General features: G+C 35.0%; 1 pseudogene; it reads right to left on the bottom strand.

Annotated features, from left to right (window-relative positions):
• Positions 1–5,163: 5,163 nt before the first annotated feature.
• LOC143607683 (ethylene-response factor C3 pseudogene) lies at positions 5,164–6,276 on the bottom strand (annotated as a pseudogene).
• Between the last annotated feature and the right edge of the window lie 1,760 nt (positions 6,277–8,036).

Consider the following 8,036-nt stretch of genomic DNA (forward strand, 5'->3'; position numbering starts at 1 on the left):
GACATGAATGAGTGAAAGATGATTTAGGGTGTGGAAGATCTCTCCCACCACCTTTATAGTACGTGGAGATGAAAGTTCCTTGTACGAGAGAAATGAAGGTCTATATGAGGACCCGAATCAATAGGGCTAGCATGTGGATCAGCGAAAATAGTTTAGGGCTTTAGAATACTTAATTTAGATCTCCAAGTTCAAGTAAATTATATATATAGATATATTATAATGGGTAAAATAAATTCAAAGTAATATATTGGTGCGTCGATAGTCTTGGTTATTACTAAAATATTATATTTATAGTTTTATAACAACCTAATTTGCATAAATAATGAATTTCTAGCTATACGATGATCTTAATAAAGAAGTTTATATTACATTACCTCATGAAGGATATTTTTAAGAAAATGAAACTAGGGTTTGCAAACTTAAAAAAGTTGCATGGTTTGAAACACAAACCTAGAATGTGAAATGAAAAATTAGTTGGTGTTTTTTTTTGTTTTTGTTTTTTTTTTTAATTTGGTTTTGTACAATGTAATTGTATATGTTGATGAATGTTATCACTGAGTGTGATTTAAATGAAAAGTGCCAATTTAAAAGTTGATAAATCCAATTTTCTAATTAACAAATGGGTTTGCTAAAATGTTTTCTGGGAAATGATCAGGTTCTCAAAACTGAAAATAGGCTTTGTTTATCTCAAACAAATTACTGTTTGGAAACTGTTGGCTGAGTTTGGGTTAATTAACTGGTTGTAAACCATAAAATGTATCAATAGAACAAAGTTATGTAGTAACCTCTTTGTGTATAGATGATAACTCTTTGTTCGAAAACAAATCTGTGTATCAAAAATTAATTGGACAACTTATTTACTTGTCTTATACTCGTCCAAATATCTCAATTTCGGTGCAATTTCTCAGTCAATATATGCATAAGACGTTTGAAATTGTTTCCTGGTAAGGGTGTGTTGATAAGTGAAGGTGATAGTTTTGGTATCGTGGCTTTTGCTGATTCTGAATGAGCAAAATGCTTGAGTAGTAGTAGAAGGTCAGTTACTAGTTATTGTGTGTTTGTTGGGAACTCTCTTGTGTGTTGGAAGAGTGAAAAACATATATATTACGGTATGCCAGTCTTCAGCTGAAGCCGTGCTATGCAGGCTGCCACAAATGAGGTCATTTGGGTGATAAATTTGCTGACAGAGTTGAAATTGACCTGTAAAGTTTCATTATGAGAAGCTGCTGCTGTTTTAATTTCTGGAAACAGGCGGGTCCAAGATCAAGGGTACCCATACATGGATTTCAGATAATGTCGTACGAAAACCACTCGCTAACTCAGATTTTTACGTACGCTGATGCTAATAAGCTTCTGGATCACTCAACACAATAAAGTGGCCAGATGATAATTAGTTAGTAAATCCAGGGAAAACCCTAACCCTTGTTTTAAACCATATATATGCAAGATATTAGTTATTTTCTTTTTAATTTATTTTCATTTTCGATTTCCAAAAAAAGAAAAAGAAAACTGGTCATTTGATTATGGGTTACAGTTACACTGGTCGCTACGTTGTTTCGTGTCCGGTTTCCTCGTCGGCAATAATTATTATCTTGACCATAAATTTATAATGGGTTTCGTCGTTTGATATCGCAAGTCACTTAAATTGACCATACAAAATTTTCTTAAATAGCCATTTTGACAATGGTTTTTCACAAATAGCCTAACACCAAACAAAATACCCAAACTAGCCAAAAAATTTCGTCAAATCCGACTAAAACCATTTCTGATCCGACTGAATTTTTGGATCTTTAAATTCACGCCATGTGTCAACGTTTCAATGGATTCGACCGAATTTCTTAAAGTTTCATTGGATCCGACTGAATTTTAGTGGGTCCGACTGAATTCTTCATCTACTACCTCTTAAACCCTAAATCTCCATAACCAACCTCCATCTTCATCTTTGTTATTTCTTCACAAAATCAAACAAATCAATAGTGCAAATTACTTAGTTTTTCGAGGAGAACACAACCATAGTGTTCAATTTCACTCTGGAACTCAAAATCAACCCCCCCCCCCCAAAATTGAAAAATCTAGGGTTCGTCGAACAAATTTAACGGTCGGATCCGACGGAAGCATGAACTGGACCATCAGATCCAATTGTCTTTTCCTCCGACAGTTTGATGCAACGGTAGAACGATAACGAAGATCGAACCACGTTGATTCTGTGAATGCCCGTGATAAACTTCTCAAACTCCCAAATCCCACCAAAGGTCAAGGAAAATGAAGGGAAAAATATTTATTGATAAAATTCAAGTCTAGCTTTTCATATTACATTAACAACATATAAATAGACTTTGAAATTCGAAATGGGCCCAAAAAAGGCCATGGGCCAAACACGAACCCAAAAATAAAAATGTAAAAACTGCTGAAAAAACATAAAAAAAACCCATAACTTTATTTAGGAGGCGTTTTTGGGCTTCGGAAAAGGGATAAACCACCAAAGGCTGTTTGCTACAACGTGCTCCTGGTCTCAAGCTTTGATTTGACAGATCGTGGGCTTGAAACGGAGCTTCGTAGGCCAAGTTAAGCTCGTTTGCGTGGGCAACCTTTGAAAGCAGGATCATGAGCCTCCAAATATAACATGACACACTCTTCAATACTTGGGCCTTCATCACGGTTCGTCTGGCTAACGGTCGGCCAAAACCTTAAACGTCGGATCCGGCGGAATAATATGACTAGTTTGGGAATTTGGTTTGGTCTTGGGCTAGAATTGGAAAAACTTGGTCAAAAATGGCTATTTAGGAAATTTCGCTTTATTTAATTGTTGTGTACAGTGGATAGGTAATGAGTTGGAAAATAATAATGATGTTAAATATTTGTAGGGCCGAAAAATAAGTTAACCGTTTTAAAGATTTGTAAGAATATAACATAAGGGGGCGCTTAAGGTCTCCCACAACATTGTGCATAGTCGAAGTCCTCATTTTAAGGGAGAATTTCCCCTCGACAGATCCCTGTTAGTGCATGATACGATCATTAATATTAATTATATTTAATATTATTATTTAAGTTTTATATATCATTTAGTTTCCTTATTATACTCTAATTGTGTTTTCTTATATTGTTTATCTTTTCCTATTATTATGTCTTTGATTTTTCTATATATTGTAATCTTTGTTTGAGAAAAAAAAATAAGAAAGAATTATTATTTGGGTCTATTTTCTCTTCTTCTCTTGTATTCTTGGGAGATTGACGGTTGTCTCGAATAAACCGTAACAATTGGTGCTTTCATTGAGCCTTAGCCTACATGGCTTTGGAAGAACTCTTGTGGGAGCATCCATAACTACCTCCTTTTACTGGATCTAATCTTGCCTTATGGATCTCTCAAGCTGAATGGTATTTTCTCTTTTACGCAATCTATGGCGACGAACGGTTTCCTTATGTCATTGAATCCTTCGATGATGAACCATTCTGGTGGTTCAATGGTTGGCTTCGGAGTTCAGACTTCCTCACATGGGATGATTTCACTAAAGCAATGCTTACTCAATTTCACGCTAGTTCCGTCAATGCAATTGCCAAGTCTGATAATGAAACCATTGTTAAGGAGGAAGTTACTCAAGGATTGGACGATATGACCTTAGGTGGGCATGCAACTGATAAATATAAGCAACAAAGTGGTAATTTGATGGTTAATAAAGATGCCAATCAAATTTACAACAATACAATTAGCTTGTTGGCGCCAACACCATTACAAGGTGCAATAAGGCGACCCGTGTTGCGCCCCTTGTGGTGGTTCGTTGACATTGGCCCGAATAACACCGGAAGACTTGAATGGCGACCACCGTGGTGCTATGTTGAGATCGCTCCACTTGTCGTCGTACGACTCGAGTGGCGACCGCCTTGGCAACGGCATTTCGTCCTTGAGGACAAGGACGTTTTCAAGGGGTCGGGAATTGATACGATCATTAATATTAATTATATTTAATATGATTATTTAAGTTTTATATATCATTTAGTTTCCTTATTATACTCTAATTGTGTTTCCTTATATTGTTTATCTTTTCCTATTATTATGTCTTTGATTTTTCTATATATTGTAATCTTTGTTTAAGAAAAAAGAATAAAAAAGAATAATTATTTGGGTCTATTTTCTCTTCTTCTCTTTTGTTTCTGAAAGATTGACGGTTGTCTCGAATAAACCGTAACAGTGCATTTTTTTGTGAACATCAAATTTCATGTGTCTGTGTTTTTTATATACAAATTAGGCGTAGTTAATATGGTAGATAAGTTTGGTAAAATAGTTCATGATCTGTGTGTTCTTGTATAAGGCGGCGGTAGTTAAATATCCTAAGATCGTTACATTCTTGTTGTTTTCTACATCCTTTCTTGAAGCATACTCTCAATTAAAGTATTTCGACCTTAAAAAATATAAATAAAAAACATGCAGCCGTTCTCAAAAGACCTTAGCCAACAAAACAAGATAAAACATCAAATCATTTATAAAACAGCCAAAACTACCAAATAAGCATATATACATGGAAAAATATCCTATGGACATACTTTGGGTTCTGATGCAATTGTGTTGATCCTTAAGAGACTTCTAAATCAATGCTATCGATTAATTAATGGCAAATATTTCTATGATTTTCTTAAGCATGAGAAAACACATGTGTCGAGAATCAACACGTCTTCATTTCTTTGATACATTCGGGTCCCTTGCTCCCGAAGTTATTACGTTTCTTAAAAGAGTTCAACGGGTCGTGCAAAGTAACTTATCGACGCCAAAGAACTATAACTTTGTTTTAGTAGAATCGGGTTTGTAATTCAAAAGAGAGTGATGGCACAGCTTGTTGCCTGCTTACCCACTTCTCTGTTGTAATTGGATCATTTTGTTCAATATATGAATTTTTATTTCAAAAGGTTCTCCTCATTTAGGCAGTCTTTTCTGGATATATAGGGTTACATATGTTCAAGCTGTGGTTCATTAGTTAATTAAGAATCTATTTTTGTTGGCTTAGGATAGTTTATTTTAGTCATAACAGTATTCAAGCTTCAAAAGTGCCCTACATTTTTAAAGTTCAAAAGAAAAAAAAATCCAATTCTAGTTATATTATATTAGTTGCTGTTATCATTATAACATTTAAAAAAGGAAATTATTTGTGCTATAATAATTGATAACACTAGCAATAAAAGAAAGATCAAATCATAACATAGATTGGCAAAAGGAAGGTCAAGAAAGGAACCTGCAATAATGGCCGAAAGAGAGAACTGCAAGATCTATGAACAGTTACTTTTACTTGAACTTCAAGATCATGATCTTGTAACAAAGCGAATTTCAAAAACAACACGAAATTAAATGCTTCACAAAGTTTGTAGCCTCGAATTTATGAACATGTACTAGAACTAGAAGTCTCAGGTGTACTCAAGAGCTGTTCTAGCAAATCAGACCCTAAATCCTCAAAAACCACAGGTGTTTTTGGATACACTTGATTCTTTGTGTTTTTCCTGGTTTTAGATATTTTTCTCACTCTATGAGTCTCTTTTATGGCTGCTGCTGGTGAAGATCCATCCTTGTAAAAGCAGTAGCTTCTACCTTTTAAAGACTCCTTCACTCTCTCAAGTGGGAAGTTGAGTTGAGCTAAAGAACCCCTCATAGAAAATGCGGCTTGATCGTATATCAAAGCAGCCTCTTCAGCGCTATCAAACGTTCCTAGCCATACTCGAATCCCGTTCCTTGTTGAATCCCTAATCTCTGCTGCAAACTTTCCCCATGGCCTTTCTCGGACACCAATGAATCGCTTTTTCTGGACTTCAGGCTCTTCTTTCGGGTTTGAAATCACTTGTTTGGTCTCGTTACCGGTTTGTAAGGTTTTGTTTAGATTTGGTTCGGATGAATGCTCATATCGGTCTTTGCTAAGATCTTGGAAAGTAAAATTTTCTTCTTTTATGTGGATTCCTGAAAGCATATGGTGAGAGAACAAAAGCTCATCCCATGAACAAGGAGATGTCGGGAAAATATCTAGATTGGGATATGAAGACATTGTTGAAGGATGTTCTATTTCTGGAACAGACTGACTGGAAGATGGTTTTGAAAGTGACAAAATATTTGAAGTCGTTGTCTATGGGTCCAACGTGGTACACCTTGATAAATCCCTTTACAAGTGGATGGATTATTAGTACGTCAGTCGCTCTTGTCTCTATTTATAATTAAGATTCCATTAAACTTACACATTTTAGAATTTATGGTTTATTTCACTTTTCATTTTAGGAAACACCCACTCATCTACCATACACTTGAAGGATCTAGCTAGAGTTGCATAATTGGTTATTTGTATTAGCGTATCCCTATAAGCAATAAATAAATAAATAAATATATATATATATATATATATATATATATATATATATATATATGAAAGAGCTACATTTGTATTCAGACTTTCTAAATGAATAAAATAGGATGTAAATCCTTAAGACTGTTGGAACAATCATAGTTTAAATATGGAAAACTGTGCAAGTAAAAGTTCGTATTATTAATTATGTAGCATGGGCATTATTGTAATTATCACCTTTAAGCGCCATCATAGGGTTGGTTAAGTATGCGGTTTATCTAACACCGTTTAGTGCGTTACTGTGAATTAGTGTGTCGATTCAATTACAAGGCTTTTGTATTTTGTATAACATCGAACGCCTCTAGAATCCCTTGCAAATAACAATTAGGATTATATATTGAATTGTAGGGTTGAGTTCTACAAACATTCACAAAAATTAGAAGCGTGAAAAGTCATAGTTATTTGACATGTGTCAAGTAACGATCAAAGTGAAAAAAACATAAACACATTTTTTTCTCTCAACATGCACCATCATTTTAAAATCTCATATTGAAGTTTCACTTTTGTAAGTTTTGCTTGTTGAAAGGAGAGACTGTTGAAAAGATACTTACAAGGTTTAATCATCTTATTGCTGAAATGACAAAGTAAAAGATGGACACATCTCAATCGAATCAAATTGATACTGTCAAGAATCATTGTCGAATTCATATTCTGCTTTCTTACTCGTGTTAAAAGAGAATATTTTTTCGAAGAATGAAGAGTTAACGACTTTGGAGTTCATGTAGAAAATTGAAGAGAGGGAATATGATATGAGATGTCAAAACTCCTCAAAGAATAATCAAGACCCTACTTTATATGGTGGATCATTACCATTAAACAGTTGCTCAGCTCCGATCAATGCTTTCTACTATCAAACCTCTTAAGAGATTCCACAATCATTTAATGAGCCAATGCCAAATGTTTTTTTCATGGCTTATGGATCCAACAACAATATTGGTGGTCAAGCACTTCTTTTGTTAGTGCTTGTAATTCTTCTTCAGCTCAACCACCAAACGTTAACATGAATGAAGCTGACAACACTTTGCTTTCCTTAGTGTTTTTATGAGCTCTTATGAGCAATTGGTGGGTGGTAAAATTTCCACAAGTGAGCTAACTAACGAAGATTACGACCAAGTCGATCAAGATGATTTGGAACTCATGGATTTAAAGTGGAACATGGCCATGATTGTAAGAAAGGTCAAGAGATTTATGTAGAAAACAGGAAATGATCGGCCGATTCTAAACAAGAGGGTTGGGTTTGATAAGTTAAAAGTGAGATGCTACAAGTGTCAAGATCTTCGCCATTTCGCCAAAGAATGTGATAAGCCCAAAAAAGAATACACAGGGCCCCGTAACCAAGATAGAAGTTCGGGAAAAAAGTATAACGACTCTAAAGAAAAGACTTCTGGGGTGATTATGTCAAACCTGTTGGTTCACAAGCATTGCTCATTGCTGATGGAATTGATTGGAACCAACGATTGTTGGGAAATGGAACTGGTAATCAAACAAATCTTGCTTTGTTTGAGTCTTTTGAGAATTTTCAAGACGCAAGAGGCGAAGTATTAGCTACCGAATGTGAAACAGAAACTGAATCTGATTCTGATACCTCAAGCCGAATGCATCCAAGTTCTTTTGCATGTATGGCCAAAATTGACGAGGTTTGTTCGAACTCTGCTTCGGTTGTGT

The sequence above is a fragment of the Bidens hawaiensis genome, unplaced genomic scaffold (genome assembly GCF_021521415.1).
Source record: "Bidens hawaiensis isolate Kalapana, Puna unplaced genomic scaffold, B.hawaiensis_p1.1 tig00002125_1, whole genome shotgun sequence".
NCBI classification, from domain to species: domain Eukaryota; kingdom Viridiplantae; phylum Streptophyta; class Magnoliopsida; order Asterales; family Asteraceae; genus Bidens; species Bidens hawaiensis.